The 18,528-nt window shown below is 34.5% G+C and overlaps 1 protein-coding gene across 1 annotated transcript in view; it reads left to right on the forward strand.

Moving 5' to 3' along the window:
* BRINP3 (BMP/retinoic acid inducible neural specific 3) overlaps positions 1–18,528 on the forward strand; it is a 423,267-nt gene that overhangs the window by 154,278 nt on the left and 250,461 nt on the right. The window lies entirely within an intron of this gene.

The raw sequence follows: 18,528 nt of genomic DNA on the forward strand, positions 1-18,528 counted from the left end.
TCTCATCTCCATCACCATCTCAAAATAATGTTATTTTGTAAGATGAGGTCAAAAGTCACACCTTTGAAATCTAGAGTGATATTCCCTTCTATGAGTATATGCATGTTCTTTATTCTTTGATTATTTTGTTGTTGTTGACTTCAGAGTTATTTTGTTATATATGTTATATATTTTGTTATATGTTATATGTTATATATGTGTTATATATATGTTATACGTTATATATAACATGTACTATGTGTTATATATATGTTATATATTTTGTTATGTGTTATATGTTATTTGTTATATGTTTATGAACTGGGTGGCATTAATTACACATTAAAGATGACATTGTATTTTGGAATACCTTGTACCAGGGAACACACACTGAAAGAACAATACATTTTAAAGAGTTCTTGCAAAGGAAACATGGTGGTTACATAAAGGATAGTAAACATCATAGAAGATCACGTGTAATAAAGGCAGTTGGAGATTTTGCTCTAATCAAAACCTTAAAAAGGATGTGTTATCTCTCCTACTAACTTTTAGTTCATGTGTAAGTTATCTGTATTGGGTTATGCAAGTGTCCTCCATGAGTTAACATGAAAAAGGATGGCATATTTGTTCAATTAACCAAAGTGAAGAACAATGATGACTAACCAGTGGCTGACTGCTTCCCTAAGGACTATAATGGCAATTGGTTTTCTAAGTTTCAGATACCTGGATCACAGATTGTACCTTGTACTGCTGGAGCCAGCATCATCTCAAACAGATAAAAATATTAATGTTTCCTTTGTGTCCCTAATAACATGAATGTGAGTTCTACTCAACAGAGTGTAAACTGCATGAGACCAGAGGTTTTCATTTTTCCTAGTAACTGATAGATTTTCAGAGCTACACATTCAAAAATGTTTTTGAACTAACAAATAAGTATCAGAAGCATATATTATCTGCATCTACTCCCTTGGAGTCTCAAATTCAGAACCCAGTTTACTCTTAGCCTTCTCTTAGAGAATAGCTGTAGGGAATGAGCTGAGGATCATGTACCTGGCATTGATAACAGCATCGGCCCTGCATTCCACATTTCCACGTTGAGAATCTGTCATCTCATCTATAGAAAGATTTTATTCTGATATCCAATATATGGAAAGGGAATAAAAGCTTGCATTATGTTATCCAGTATAACCACTGAATCTCAAGTAAATAGACTTCTAGTTCTGGAATGTGTCAGAAATACTTAGCTTTGACTGGTCAATCTTATATGTTATAAGGGTCGTTCATCTCTCAGAGCTTTTAGGGTCGTTCCCATTGAGTTCTAAGGACTTGTAATAAATCCATGGACAGATAACTCATCAGTATACAGGCAGAGCAAAAAGCAATATCGTTGAGCTAAAGCAAAAAAGTAATGCTTTCAAAGACTGTGTTTTGGGGCATAATCCTTAAATACTTGATTATGGAAAAGAGAACCTTGGTTTTTGGGCAGACAGCACAGAAAAAGAGTCCCTAAAGCCTCACTCGTGGTTTGACAAATGTCCCTTGGGGAGTGTCCTCCACTTTTCCAATCCTTTATTGCTTTCAAGTTAATAAATCCTCTCCCTGTCTGCTGTCAGAATATAACTTAACTCAGAGGTCAGGCAGGACTCTCAAAATAGATTGTATTGAGAGCTTTCCTTATCTAAGGATTTTATTTACCTTTTATTCCCCCACATTTTACAGAATCAATGTATAAAATAATAGAATGAGTCACTTTAAATGTGATTATAAAATAGCCATTTTAACTTCTCTCTCTCTCTCTCTCTCTCTCTCTCTCTCTCTCCCTCACTACTCAGTAACAGCTAGGAAGTCTAGCCAGGCAAATTTCCCTATGTTTTTGTCATAAGGCACCCATTTAATAATTGGACCACTAGACAAAGAAGTCTAGTTTGAAAGATATGTCTTTCCACAGAAGAATAATCTAATGTCTTTTGCTATCTTAAATTACAGTTCACAAAAAATACCAAGAGAGTGTCTATAAGTATTGATCTAAAATACACCTCAGCTAAGTAAAAATATTCACTTTGGAAGATCAAAAATGAAGAGCTCAAAGTATACCCACGGGCTCATAGAACAAATGCTTAACTGAACTCTATTATTAGACAAAGGGTTTGGATAATTTTCATATTTTTTTGAAAGTATGGGGAGGAGGTTAGCAGACAGGCCATTAAGACAGGATCAATACAGATATCTAACAGAGGATGACCCACTCTGAATGAAATCATTACACAAGAAACATTTCCATCATTGTTGCCATTTGAATGGAAAATGACGAGCCACTCCTCACAGATTTTCATTTACTCTAACATTATCCACTGCTTTGCCTGACCTTCCTTTACATTTGAGAGTGGATTCCTGAGCTATCTTCTTATTTTCTCACACGTCACTGGCACAATGAATTGAGTTGTGATTTTGGTGCAACTTGTACAAATATTATTAAAAGACGTGTGGGAGTCCTCAGTGTTATCAGGGTTTCTACCAGACACAGAGGGAAGAATTTGATTTTGACTTTTTTTTTCAATCCAAGATTACAGTTTTTTTTTTTTCCCAAAGATATTCTCAAGTTTAATGACTCTATGGGGCTATCTGCCGTACAGCTGCTGCTTCACAAAGGGTCCTGTGAAGCTTTAAGAGCAACAGGAACAAAGCAGATTAACCAGTTTTGTGAAGCTTTTGAAAGGCCACTATCCTAAGGAAGGTGAGGTAAATTGGTTTGTTGCTGAGCATTCTTTCAAGATTATAGATGTGCTGCCTAGGCTCTGCACTGAAAGCTGAAGAAAAATCTTCCTTTTCCTTTTCATTCATGATCAGCCATACTCTGCTCCATAAAATGAAAATATACAGAAAGAAATTAAGATGGCCTCCTAATGTATACTTGCTTACACAAATCATTTGCTTACTTTAGTCAATGATCAAACCTTGCAACTATGCACGAAACTATTCTTCTCTATAGGCAAGAATATATTGCTCACTATGTTTTAGCCCTTTGTGAAAAGGAGGCACCACTCAATTCCATTCTTCTTAGTTAAAAGCTCCTTACTAACCATTCCTAAGTCTAAAATTACATTACCTTGCATTAAAAATTGATGAACTGTCATCACTTCCTCAGAGTTCTTGGTAAGCAAGGCACAACCCACCAGGAAAAAAACACCACTACTGCAAACGTACCATAAGCTGATAGATAAAAACAAGTATGTGTTTAAAATGTGTTCAGTTTATTTCAATTAAATATCCCGTGTCTTGATGTGGATCTTTTGTTTTCTCCACATATTCCGGGCCTGAAAATATGTTAGTAGGATATACGTGCATAAGATCACAACCAGTAGCAATTCTGGTATAAGTACAGTGTTTTCTGTCCTGGACTTTGAAAGCTGAAAGGATAAATAAGCCTGAGCTCTCCCTATTCTTAAAGTTTGCTTCTTCAATCGTGCTGTCAACATGCACAAAATTTGTATTCCTCTCAATGTCTAAGGTATAAACTCCTAATTTTCTCTACTAATCTTTAACTGCTTTGAAAACAAAACAAAACACATTTCCTCTAGAGCTAGCCTTAGACATTTTATTCTTTCTAGTTTCCTACTCGCCTCAGACACCACAGAAAAAGAAGAAAAGTTGTCTCTGTTGCATTTCAATGTTTGTATCGGCACCTTGGATGCTGCTTCAATTGCTGAAATCACTGATATGTGGCACTGAAATTTATAATACTGTTCCTGGACATCATATCAAGTTTGAATTCTTGGACCAAGCATTTATTATACAAAACAGAGTGATTCTACTTGAAACTATCAATGCAGACCTGAAGAAATGAAGGCAAAACTAGGCCAAAAAAAAGCTTTTTCATATGGCAGAAACTATTTCACTATTTCACTATTTCACTACTTCACCAGAAGTAGAGACCGTCATAGTTAAAAACACAAAATTTAGGGGCGCCTGGGTGGCGCAGTCGGTTAAGCGTCCGACTTCAGCCAGGTCACGATCTCACGGTCCGGGAGTTCGAGCCCCGCGTCCGGCTCTGGGCTGATGGCTCAGAGCCTGGAGCCTGTTTCCGATTCTGTGTCTCCCTCTCTCTCTGCCCCTCCCCCGTTCATGCTCTGTCTCTCTCTGTCCCAAAAATAAATAAACGTTGAAAAAAATAAAATAAAAACACGAAATTTAAAAAAAAGAAAGTTTAAGTATGGCCTTTGATAGAGTTCAAGTCTACGCCCAAATTCAGGTGAATAAACAGAAGTTAACAAAGCTAACAAGTTGACAGGCATAGGAAATTGGAGGATATTATTCAGTTTATTTTAATTCCTTTTTCTTGGGCAAGAGTGGGGAGAAGAGGGAATCTTTTTTTTTTCTTTTTTTTTTTTAATGTTTATTTTTGAGTGAGAGAGAGAGAGAGCATGAGGGGGAAGGGGCAGAAAGAGAGGGAGACACAGAATCTGAAGCAGGCTCCAGGCTCTGAGCTGTCAGCACAGAGCCTGATGCGGGGCTTAAGCCCACAAGCTGTGAGATCATGACCTGAGCTGAAGTCGGATGGTTAACCCACTGAACCACCAACGTGCCCTGACTTTTTTTGAATATTTAGAAATCTACCACATAGGCATACGGTCTTCTATATTAGACATATAGTCCACAGAGACTTAAAATTTTCTCTCCTTGTAAGATGCCTGATGTTATTATTAGTGTAATTTAATATTACATGTAACTCATGTTTTTTGCTGACATTCATAGAATTCTTAAGCTATTTCATCAAATATCCATTGTGCTTTTTGTGGATATTTTTCTAGGTAAAACCATTTATGAGAAATGAAAGAAAGAGTGAGAAAGAGAGGGGGAGAAAGGGAAAGAAAGGTGACTATGTGAATTATTTTCAGTTTATTAGAATGTTATTTATTATTCACTGTGATATGCTTTAGAAAAAGCATATTTTGTTAGGGCTTTTTATGTGTGATTTTGTCTGCACCAGATTTAATTTATGTTCACATTTGGGAACACTTTTTCCTAAAAAGTAGGTTTCCTTTGTGAATAACATACACAGTAATATTTGTCTTGAACTAAAAATCTCATTAAATATGCATGGCTTGATTTACAAAGTGATTTATATTTTCTTTTTTTTTTTCAACGTTTATTTATTTTTGGGACAGAGAGAGCATGAACGGGGGAGGGGCAGAGAGAGAGGGAGACACAGAATCGGAAACAGGCTCCAGGCTCTGAGCCATCAGCCCAGAGCCTGACGCGGGGCTCGAACTCCCGGACCGCGAGATCGTGACCTGGCTGAAGTCGGACGCTTAACCGACTGCGCCACCCAGGCGCCCCAATATATTTTCTTGATTGGAGAATAGTCATTTTTATACCTGTGCTTTGGGTTTTCGCTTATGATATTCTAATTTCCTTGCTGTTAATGTAGATCCATATGGCTTTCTTCCAGAAACCATGCAAGTATTCCACCCATAACATACTTTATTAAAAATAAGTAAACAAAAACAAGGTAACCATTCTAACTTTATTGCTCAAGGAAGGTAGATGTGGAATTCTTCTTTGGAGCCCCCTTATCCATCTAAAGAATGATAAGTATAACTTAGTTGGACCAACCAGAAAGCCTATGGCTACAACTACAAGTGTAATGTTCAGAAGAACTATTATGCAGTTGTGTACTATTGGAGTTGTGGACCTTTCAATTCAAAGAACAAAGGAAAGTAATTATGGAATCAGTAAATATAATAGCTTGACAGAATCTTAATGGTTACCATATAATTATAATTTGGGGATACAGAAATTAAACCACTTGCCTTAATATGTATCTCACAGCCAGGTTGTAAAATGCCCAACTTCCCACAATGATAGTCCCACTATGTTATCATGTAGATCTTGTACCCTTGGGATCACCAAGTAGTTTTGTTACTTACTGGATATCAGATATCACATCTGAGAGAAATAAAAGGTTTCAGCTCTCACTGCTCCTAGAGAGTGCCTACTGAAATATCATAGGGCAAAAAGCTTTTAATTGTTTCAATACATGATACAGAGGAACTAGACAAGTTTAGGGCACAGACTTCACAAGAATTTTTAAATTTCATATGTAATGAAGATATCCAATAGATAGTTATATTTTCACCTGTCGAAATTATTTTCCTGAAAATATCTTAATTTTACTTTGAAAAAATTTGGTAATTTTAATTAAGATTTATAATAATGTGTAACTGAATCACATGTTCTTTGAAATACCAAAGTATTTAGGACTAAGATTTCATACAAGCTTTAAACACAAGAAACATATCTATATCATCTCATATGAAATAGTTGGTCAACATAAAATCTCTTTATTAACAATCTGAGGCTTAACCCATTCAATAATATAAACATTTATTTTAAACATCTATATGTTATTAAAAACTATCAAATTAAGTAATTTTTAATTTTATTATTATTATTATCATTATTATTTAGTGTATGATAAATTATTTATATAGTATCCTATCATTTGTAACTTTGGGATGCAAAATCCTCTTCTTCTGGAATTACTCATCCTTTGAGGGAAATAGTCAAACAATGTAACTTTAGAGTTCATCTTTTATGTGAATGATGAAATAAATATCTTAAGATTTGCCGGGGGGTGGGGGGGGAGCTCCTGGATGGCTCAGTAAGTTAAGTGTCTGACTTTTATTTTGGTTCAGGTCTTCATTTCACTATCTGTGGAATCAAGTCCCACATTGGGGTCTGTGCTGACAGTGTGGAGCCTGCTTGGGATTTTCTCTTTCCCTTTCTCTCTGCCTCTCCCCAGCGCGCGCTCTCTCTCTCTCTCTCTCTCTCTCTCTCTTAAAAAAGAAAAGAAAAGAAAAGAAACATTAAAAAAATGTATGCCTGGGGAATGTTTTGTGGTATTGTTGTGGATGTTTAGCTCATTCTATTAATTTCTGCTCTTGCATTCTCTTCTAGCTATTTTATCATGACCAGATCTTGATGTAGATCTTTCTGCCCAAATCTTTCACTTAATTCTCCCTGCTTTCCCTCCCTGCTTTAACTAAAAGGATAATTATGGTTAACTAAATTTTATTGGAGACTTACAGAAATCAAAAGAGATAATATGGAAGAATTAGACTGTAAAAGAGGATATATCTTTAAGCTGTATATAAAAAATAAAAATTCGGGGCGCCTGGGTGGCTCAGTCGGTTAAGTGTCCGACTTCGGCTCGGGTCATGATCTCACGGTCCGTGAGTTCGAGCCCCGCGTCGGCTCTGTGCTGACCGCTCAGAGCCTGGAGCCTGTTTCAGATTCTGTGTCTCCCTCTCTCTCTGATCCTTCCCTGTTCATGCTCTGTCTCTCTCTGTCTCAAAAATAAATAAATGTTAAAAAAAAAATTTAAAAAAAAAAAAAATAAAAATTCATCAAGCCCTTTGGCCACACCCAACATAGGAAGTCTCTTCCAAGAGATTATTTCTTTTTTGTTTCTGATGTTTCTCTTTTTCTACAGAGACTGCTATTTCTTCTTTTTCACATACTACTAACCTTAAGAAATTTCCTGTCTGGGCATGCCCAAATAAAATCAAATGTCAGTTCATATTTAAGGATTAATAGTACAAGCATTTAACATTATTAAATTGTCATAGCAATTTTATATTTTATTATTTTATAGTCCCCATTTTAGAGATGCTTTAGGAGACCTAATTATCTGTCATTTAAAGATCCAGAAAAATCACCCCCTAAATAAAATGCAGTGTAGATATCAGTTTTGCTCAAACATAAAATATAGAAAGGGCCATGGTCAATTTTCAGAGCATTTTCCTTTATATAACATGTGTAGTGGGTAGAATCTCATCATATTCAAGAGCAGAAAAATCATGTAATTCTAATAAATAGGAGCAAATACATCCTAGTTCTATTCCTCTCCCAAAAATCATATATACAATACACGTATACAATACATGTATATATGTGCACAATACTTATATATAATATAATATATAATACAATGAATAAAATACAATAAAACCTGCCAACTATGAAGGAAACAGAAATTTTCACAATAGCATTTCTTATAGAAAAGACTTGAAAAGATCCAGATTTTTCTCTCAATTGTGATAGAGGAAATTAAAAAAAAAAAACAATAATTATTATTTTTGACCATACGTGTAAGTGAGAAGAGTTTACTCTTGAAAACAGCTTGGGAAGGGCCTTAGAAAACAAGAAAAATCAAGGAAAAAGTGAAACCCAAGCACAAAATCAAGTTACTTATTGGCTAGTCCACTTCATTTGTAAAGTGACCTTACAATTGTAAGTATCTAATTTTATTTTTTATATTTTTTATATTTTCTAATTTCCATTCTTATTATTTGTTTAACTGAAGACTTATATGTCCTTGTGTGCATGTGTGTGTGTGTCGGGGGGTGGGTAGGAGGAAAAGAAGGATTTTCCTTCATAATATTGTGTTAATTGTGATACTATGCATCTAAACTAAGAGGTTTTTTTCTGGAAATGAGAAACCCATTGGGGTCATTATGGAAACCTATAAATATTTGAAGGCTGCCAAGAAGAATCAGTAAGTAAATTAATTATGTGTTCTTCAGAGGACAGAACTGGAATCAATGACTTGAAGTTCGAAAGAAGTGGGATAGATTTCAGAAAGATCACACACTATAGATTGGGCTCTGTTATGAGGAATTGATCCCTTTTTCCCAGGAAATGCTTAAGTAGACATTGATGATCAATTGCTGTGAATGTTGTTAAGATAATTCCTATTTTAGAAAATAATTTGTAAGATATCACTTTAAATTCAATTTTAATCCTGCAAGCATTTCATAAACAGAATGGTAAAAATAGTTTAAAAAATGCCTTTACAATGTAATGTCATAATTTGATCATTAGCAAGAAGTATTAGGTTCAACTGTATTTATTAAAATGTGCATATGCTGCAGTTATTCTACTTAACTTTATTTTATCTTTATTTCTTTTTTCTTCATTCATTTGACATTTTAATAAGTTAAGATTTGGCCACCCATTGCATAGCTGCTCCATTAAGCTTAGGACCATTAGCAAATATCATCAGTGTACCTATACTGCCTACGTGTTTACTTCAGAAAAAAAAGCTTCAAAAAAATTATGTTTCATTGAATCCTAGGTTCACCACTTAAAAGCTGAGTACTGAGGGGTGCCTGGGTGGCTAAGTCAAGCATCTGACTTTGGCGTAGGTCATGTCTCAGAGTTCGTGGATTCAAGACCCACGTCGGGCTTTGCACTGACAGCAAAGAGCCTGCTTCAGATCCTCTGTCTTCCTCTCTCTCTGCCACTCCCCCAACTCTCTCTCTCACACTCATCTCTCTCTCTCAAAAATAAGCATTAAGAAAAAGCAAAAAAAAATTAAAAATTAAAGCTGTGTACTTAGAGATAGTTTTTAATTTTTTTGTACTTTTGTTTCCTTATCAATTAAATTATAGGGAAAAGTTACTTTAGCTGTTATAACAATTAAACGTTATGCTAATCAATTAACACAGGCTTATAATAATTACCAACAAAATTTGGATATAACCTTCTGGTTACAGCTATTATTTGATAATACTTGATATTATAATTATCACTGCCTGTACTTAAAAGTTGCTTAAGGATAAAAACATGATTTTTCATCTTTACATACAAAAATTTTAAACAGTTTTATGTGCAAAAATGGTATAAAATGAAGCTGTTTTTAAAATGGTTTTACACAGATAAATATAAAAGAAAAGTAGAGTAAGTCACTGGAGAATCTCTCTCCAGTGATAAAGATATCACTTTAAAGATATCACTAAGAAAACATACCCAAATTGATTGTAGCCTTATTTAAATGTTTCGTTAAATCAAGAAGCATATATTCTATCATGTTCCTTTTCTGTCTTTATTCAGAGAAATACTTTAGTAAAGGATTATCTGGTTCATTTTTATGAACTTCCATTAGAGAAATCATAGTGGAGTAAATCACAGTGAACACATCCCTTGCCTTGTTGTATATAGATATATGACTTTATTTGCTGCCAGAGTTTTCCAAAAAGGAAACATGAAAGATGTAAAAATGGCAAAACACACAGAAGGGTGTATTTTTTCCAGAAGGACTGTCTTCCTGGTGACATTATGCCAGAAGACATCACAGACTGCTGGTAGCTACAAGTCCAAACTCGGCCACTCTTCCCATTGGTGAGAGCACACTGGCAAAGGAAAATAGGTAAATTTAAATCAACAGCTGGAGCATACTGGGGAATGTGGTCAAATGGACATTAGCAGTGGTCATTATGTAATAAGAATAAGTCATATTTCGTTACCATGCAATATACCAGTTGAGCCAACTGTGAGTTCTTTGATTTGATGATGGACCCCTTAGTTGAGGCAATTCGCCCTTTGGCATGCATCTACCATACTTACTCCCACTTCCAGTAGTAAAATAACTGGAGATGAAGAAGAGATGGCATTATACACACAAACTAATTTGGGGATTTCACAGAAAGACACACACACACATACACACACATATACACATTCATTTATTTCTTCTTTGACATAGGTGTTTATGTTATTAATATTTAACATGTGAACAGAAATGTGTATATATTTTAAAATCTAGTTTATTGGTAAATTATAGTTCAAAACAGGGTTGATATAAATGTTACTATAAATAGTTGAGTTAACCAAACCAATTATAAAAAAAAAAACATAGTGATGACTAAAAGAAAATTATTATCAAAAAACAAGAATAGACAGAATTAATGACTACAACCAAAACAAGAAAATACTAATGACGTACTGATAACAAAAGGATTTTTCTTAGAATTATGAGAATTTAAGCTCTCAACCTGTCTGCAAGATAGAAAGAGTTTAGTAACATCGTTAAACTTTGCGTATTAGCTTTGCAAGCTCACTGCTGCAACAAATAGATACCAAAACCCAGGATTCAAAATAAATAGGGTTTATTTTTCATACATGTGATTGAACTGCTGAGTAATTGGCTATCTTCAATATGGGACTTCCATTGTAGACCTGGGGGTTAACTCCATTTCGGCTAGCTGGAAGAGGAAAAGATCATTTGGAAGTTCAGATGATAGATGGTCACAGGCCAAGCTCTCAGAGGGGCCACACACCATGTCTGCTTTTAGCTGATGGTAGAAATCAGTCACATAGCCACTTCTGACTACCAGATAGGCTGTGCATGTGCCCAGGAGAAACAGAAAGCAGTTGTGTGTGTGTGTACTTAATAGACTCTACCATACGCTACATAATAATCAGACATCTTAAAAGCATAATGAAGAGTCCTCAATAAACTATTATCCTAAGAAACGAACTTTAGTTTATAAAATTTAGATGAAGTAAGCTTTTATAGTTAAATTAAGGTGTTTTCAAGTGGTTATAATGAATAGGTAAGAAAAGTCCATGGGATTATACATCATTCAATTAAGAGGAACTCATTATTTTTAATGAGTTCTTTGACCTTCAGGGAACTCTCAGAGGGTTGAGTTTTATAAAATAGTTTAGTTTTTATTTTTCTTTTTAAAATTTTTGAGTAATAGGATTCATTTTAGTTGTATAAACTGGATATTTCTGAATAAATGGAAATGACAAGTCCTAAGTAATAATTTTTGTGTGTATGCAGAAACGATAAAAAATATTTTTATATGTTAGAATGTTAAATTTTAAAAAAATGTCAGATCAACACAAGAACTGATCTCTGAGTCTACTGGTTCAAAGTCATGTTATATAACTGGCTTCTGAATACATAAATGCCTAATTATTTGAGTATTATCAAGCAACTCAGAATAACTTCCTTGAGTAGCCTAGGCTTCCTGTCAGTTCCCGGTAAATGCTCCTTTTTTTTACACCTAAACCATTAATTCACAATTCTGACTTACAAATTTGCAAGAGTTGATATCAGATTCTTCAGTGTAAAGTTTCAGTATCTTCCTGCTACCACTTCCTCTTCTTTGGAAGTCAGGGTAAGTTGTTTCTTAAGACTTTCTGGTACCTTTGCTGTGCTTCGTTATTTTACAATGTTTGCCGACATGGTTCTGATCATTCTGTCAGTAAACTTGTTTAGTGGAGCCAGTAATATTCCAGATGTGCTGGAAGCTAAACCCTTGCTTACCACAATTTTACTTTGGTGAAATTCATTCCCGCTTAAACCAGAAAAAAAATATTTTGTTAGGGAAGTTGTAGGCAAGTCAAGAACTTTTCTGAGTTTAATTCAAGAATTAAAGTCAATTCCTTTAATACTCGAAACATAACTTTAAAATTTATTTTTGTTCCCTTTAACATTTTACTTAAACTTCTTCTCGAGTATCAGTCCTTCATACATCAATGCTAGATATTTGTGGTTTTCTTGTATTTGTTCTACCGAGATGCATTTCATTTAATTTTAATCATTTTATTCTAAAACACACACACACTGGAAAAAAATCCGCAAATTAATGATATAATAACCTTTTGTTTTCATCCTCTAAAAAAAGTTTGTTATCAGATTTTTGTTTATTGAGCTCCACATATTTCTGAATCTTATTCCCTCTAGGAAACCTAATGATTACAAGAGACTGCAATTATTAAAAAGCCATCAATATTGCTACTTTTTTTCTGCTTCCTTCATCCTCTCCTAGCTCCAATTAGTTAGAAGTAATTTATTTCACTAAACTTATGACAGATAATATCATCAAGATAATAATTGCTTTGGGGTTACAAAGTATTTTTGTATAGCTATTTATATAAACATTGATACCTATTCTTTAAAATATTAAAAATTATATTTATAGAAATATTTGATAATTAGTAGCAATAAACGTTATTGGTGAAACAATTTAAACCTCCCCCCCCCAGAAAAAAACAGACAAATCAAGAAAAATCCTTATCAAACACTGGCAAATGTTTCAAAGCAATATTTGTTATCATATTGTGAAAATATATTGAAGTACTACACTTTGCAGTGATTAATCAAAACTAGATTTTCCCCCTCAAATAATTTCTCATTTATTAGTGATAACATTCAAGAATTTCCTAGGGGAAAAAAAAAGTTTGTGTTAGGTGGCTTGTGGTGAAGTTACTGGCTTTAGAATATAGCTTCATTATGTGTTAGAGACAGATAAATGTGGTGTCAATCTCAAAAAATTATGATAGAACATAATTTGGGAAAATGCCATGTCACTTTTCACTCTATTCATATTTAACCTCTCTTTTTAAGTCATCTTTCTCCTTGCCTCCTAGTTTTGGGACATCACACAAATTCTATAACCAAGATGTTAGAACATGATCTTTCCTCCTTGCTGCTTACCAAACCAAAAGAGAAGCTTGTATTATAATGAAAAACATGGTTTAACTAGATTTAGCAATGCCTTCCACATATTCCTTCCACTTTTTACCCTGTGAAACATGCTCAAAATAATTTGAATTGCTCTTACCCAGTAAATGGCCGTGAAGTAGTCATTTGTATTTATTTAATGTTTGTTGAAAGTTCCTATCTTTTGGGGCGCCTGTGGGTGGCTCAGTCAATTAAGTCTGACTCTTGACTTCATCTCAGGTCATGATCTCAGGGTCATGGGATTGAGCCTCGCGCCGGGCTCTGTGCCGGCAGTGTGGAGCCTGCTCGGGATTCTCTCTCTCCCTCTGCCTCTCGTCCGTTCGTGCTCTCTCTCTCTTTCTCAAAGTAAATAAACCTAAAAATATATACTAAAAAATAAAAAGAAAGCTCCTATCTTCTAATACTAGAAGCGTGCTCTTCAACTAGTTTATCTTTCTTTAACAACACTTTTTTTTATCTATCTATCATCTATCATCTCATCTAAGTATCTATGTAGGATTCAAGTTGTGTAAGTGTAGATATTTCTTTCAAAAGGGATAAGAACTTATCACTCAGCACTTTGATGCACTTACGCTGTTAAATTGCAAAGGGATTTTTTTCTTACAGTTTCTTATGTGTAAGTGAAGGCTTTTCATTTGTGGTAATTATGCAGCTGTCTCATGATTCTGTCATGCTTGTCATGTTTGCCTTGCTTTCTTGTATAATCTCAGTGACATGAGTTATAATATTCTGCCACGCTGAGTAGTTGAATAACCAGTCTTAATGCAGATGAGAAAAAAATTCTTGTGTAAACTTTCCATATTCCTTGAAGCATGTCTCTGAAGTACAAACAATTTTGTTATCTGTTAAATATTAAATCATGTATTATTATTTTATTCATTCAGTTGGGTAAATCTCATCAGATAAAAAAAATTAAACTACTACAACATACTTCATTCCTCAAGAGAAGATTTGCGATGGAGTTTTTTTTTTTTTCCTTTTGTAAATGTTATAGTTCTTAGCATCTCCATTGCTCCCATTTGAGCACTATGTCAACTATGTTTTAAAATTAAGCCATCATTTGATAACCAATATTCTTCGAGACTGGAAAAAAAAAGGACCTAATATTCCTTCTAATATGTATCCAGTTACGTTTAACAGAAAAAAAAAATGATCATTCAAAACAACCCCAAAAAAATCCAACTTAAGGTAAAATTTGTGGCAGAAAATAGCTTTTCTCCTTACTTTTGCTCCTTATTAAATTCTCACTGAGCAGGTCAGATATATAAAAAGGATTTCATTACCATACAGAAGACTATCTGTGTACTTCAGTTGGTAGCTGATCTGGACACCTAGAACTAATTAACATTTTAAACAAGAAATTATTAATGTTTTGAATTACTATATTCCTAGTTAAGATCTTGGATCTTCAAAGTATGATTTGGTCAAGTTACTCAATTCTTCCGATCTTGGTATATGTAAAACAGATGTGAGTCACATCACCTATTCTTTACAGGAACTGAACGGATTAAATGAAATGATTAATGTGAAGCAATTCATTACTGTTTGAAAATTAACAAGCGTGAGCACTCAGGGCACGGGGATGATGACGGTGATGATGATAGTGATTGATGGTGATAGCTAACAATCACACATTTACAGCATTATGAGAAATGTAACTTTATTTTTATGAGAAGATTCGCATTTTAATATGTGTTTCCACTTAGCTTGGATGGCAGAAATTTAATCTCAGTCGGTGCGATCAGTGCAGGTTCCTACTTCCTTTCTTTGACATGGGACTATTGGAAAGATTAACATGGCACCTGGTGACAGCTGGTGGGAAGGACTATCTCTGCTTGTCAGGATCATCATTTATTTATGTTGGCATCCACTGAGATGTCTGTACCACCACCTGACTTAGTGGAGAGAGTACACTGTACAATATTTCCTTTTCTCAGGCATGAGAAAGCCATTCACTTTTGTTCAGGTCTTGTCTGCTTACAACATTCATGCTGTTCTATCATGAATAGGAAACATTCCGATCCCTGCGGAGCACTTTTAGGCTTGTCTGCTTTAACATACGATACAGACTATTATTTTGTTACCTTGAAGATCTGGGAGTAAAGGGATTCCTGGTCCTTGCCATTTTTCCTGGACCATATTTAAAGAATGTAGACTGAGTTTCTTCTCAGATGGTCAAACTTACAAAAACTTTTTCTATCTACCTCTCCTATCCACCACTCCCAGAACTGAGTGAGGTATAGGAAAAATTATCAAGATCAACCACCATATTTTTTTGGAATCCAAATTCTCCAGTTTCTAGATACCTTGTATGATATCTCTTGGTATCTTTGCTTTAAAGAAAATTTGAGTTCTATAAAACTTAGCTATATTATTCTCATTCCTTCTCTCTGTGTTTTGTTCTTAGTCATATTTTTCTCCTTAAACTTCTTTCCCTGTAGGCAATCATATAGTTCACATAGCTATAACTATAGTTCTCTGTTGATTATTTTGAAGAATCTACATAATCCCTGATTATTTCCTCTGAACTCCAGTACAAAATATAGCTTATTTTGTAGATACCTCCTCTGGGATGTCCATAGTAGCTTAGGCTTAGTATATGAAAAAAGTGAATACTTTGTATTCCAAAACTTACTCCTTATTGTATGTATTTCTACATTGGTACCGTCATTGTCCTATTTTTTTTTTTTTTTTTTTAGAATAGCAACATCAGAATTTTCTTGTTTCCCTTTCTTACCTTTAGGGTGTAGTTGCTATATCTTATAAATTTGAATATTTAATGATTCTCTTAATGCTTTTTTTAAAATTCTTTCTGTGACTTTGTTTTACTTATCTTTTATTTAGTCTATTAAAATAAGGTTTGGCAGGTTTTCCTTTCTTCTCCTTCTAGACTTTGTATTCACTCTTCATATTGTCACCAGAACCATTGTACCCCAGTGTTACCACATAAGCTACTCATTATTTGTTTTCTGCTGTTCTCTCAGACGTTAGTGTGCTCTTTCCTAAAGCAACTTCCCTTTAATCTCCTCCCTACCTGTCATTTCCCCCATGCCTCTGGAACATCTGATTTCATAGTAAATAAATAACCCACATTGTAAGCTTCTCCTCTCAATCATCTTTACCCCCTGGTGTTATAAATGACCTACCACTCCACTGAAGCTATTTCCCCTGCAGGCAAATCAAGAAGAAGCTTATTCTCACATACCCTTCCTTACCTTAAACTTGCTCCCCTATACTACTATCATATTATTACTTCCTAACTGTCAATTTCTCCTCTGCCCTTGAATAAAATCATCTGCTGTTTTAAAGCTTAAACCATCAGAGCATTATATTCTCTGCCCTCTTCTTACCACTATAATCTATTGAACTAAAAGTAATTTCATGACATTTACTGAAGACCCTAACACTGGGGTCTATACATTCTTCATCAGCCAAAACTTGCTCTAACATCCAGGGCTATTTTAAATATCCATATGGACTACACAGATGGCATACTTGTTTTTTAGTTCCTCTATATTTTCATGTTGAGTGACTTCCAGTTTCTTTTTTTTAATTTTTTTGAATTTTTTTTAATTTTAGGGAGTGCCCTCCTTATTCACTATCACCTATTTAACCCATCCCCTACCCACTTCCTCTCTGATAACCATTAGTTTGTTCTCTATAGTTAAGAACCTGTTTCTTGGTTTGTCTCTCTCTTTTCCCTTTGCTTGTTTGTTTTGTTTCTTAAATTCAACATATTAGTGAAATCATATGTTATTTGTCTTTCTCTGAGTGACTTATTTTGTTCAGTATAATACTCTCTAGCTCCATCCATGTTGTTGCAAATGACCAGATTTCATTCTTTTTGATGACTGAGTAATATTCCATTGTATGTATATACCACATCTTCTTCATCATCCATCAGTCAATGGACATTTGGGCTGTTTAAATAATTTGGCCATTTTTGATAATACTGCCATAAACATTGGGGTGCATGTATCCCTTGGAATCAGTGGGGTTTTTTTTTGTATCCTTTGGGTAAATATCTAGTAGTACAATTGCTGCATCATAAGGTAGTTCTATTTTTAACTTTTGGAGGAATCTCCAAACGTTTTTCAGAGTGTTTTCCAGAGTAACTGCACCAGTTTGCATTCCCACCAACAGTGGAAGAGTGTTCCTCTTTCTCCTAATTTTTGCCAAAATCTATTGTTCCCTGTAGTGTTAAATTTAGCCATTCTGATAGGTGTGAGGTGGTATCTCACTGTGGTTTTAATTTGTTTTTCCCTCATGATGTGTGATGTTGAGCATCTTTTCATGTGCTTGTTGACTATCTGTATGTCCTCTTGGAAAAATGTCTATCCATGTCTTTTGCCCATTTTTTAAATTGGAGTATGTGTTATTTGGCTTTTGAGTTTGATAAAGTCTTTATATTTTTTGGATATAACTCTTTATTAGATATGTCATTTGCAAATATTTTCTTCTGTTGCATAGGTTGCCTTTTTTTTTCTCTATTGCTTCCTTTGATTTTTAGAGATTTTTATCTTGATGAAGTCCCAATAGTTTATTTTTGCTTTTCTTTCTCTTGCCTCTGGAGACATATCTAGAAAGAATTTGCTTTAGCCGATGTCAAATAATTTACTGCCTGTGTTCTCCTCTAGGACTTTTATGGCTTCAGGTCTCACATTTAGGCCTTCAATCATTTTGAGTTTGTTTTTTGTGTATGGTGTGAGGTAGTGGTCCAGTTTCATTCTTCTGCATGTTGCTGTCCAGTTTTCTCACCACCACTTGTTGAAGAGACTGTCTTTTTTCCACTGGTTGTTCTTTCCTGCTTTGTCAAAGATTAGTTGACCATATAGTTGTGGATTCATTCTTGGGTGTTCTATTCTGTGCCATTGATCTATATATCTATTTTTGTGCCAGTACCACACTGTTTTGATCACTACAGCTTGTAATATCACTTGTAGTGCATAACTGTTATGCCTCTAGTTTTGCTCTTCTTTGTCAAGGTTGCTTTGTCTATTCAGGATCTTTGGAGGTTCCATATGAATTTTAGGATTGTTTTTTTTAGCTCTGTAAAAAATGGGGTTGGCATTTTGACAGCAGTTGTATTAAATGTGTACATTGCTTTGGGTAGGATAGACCTTTTAACAATGGTTGTTCTTCCATTCCATAAGCATGGGATGTCTTTTCATTTCTTTGTGTCATCTTCCATTTCCTTCATCTGTGTTTTAGAGTTTTCAGAGTACAGGTCT

Source organism: Prionailurus bengalensis, chromosome E4 (genome assembly GCF_016509475.1).
Source record: "Prionailurus bengalensis isolate Pbe53 chromosome E4, Fcat_Pben_1.1_paternal_pri, whole genome shotgun sequence".
Classification (NCBI taxonomy): domain Eukaryota; kingdom Metazoa; phylum Chordata; class Mammalia; order Carnivora; family Felidae; genus Prionailurus; species Prionailurus bengalensis.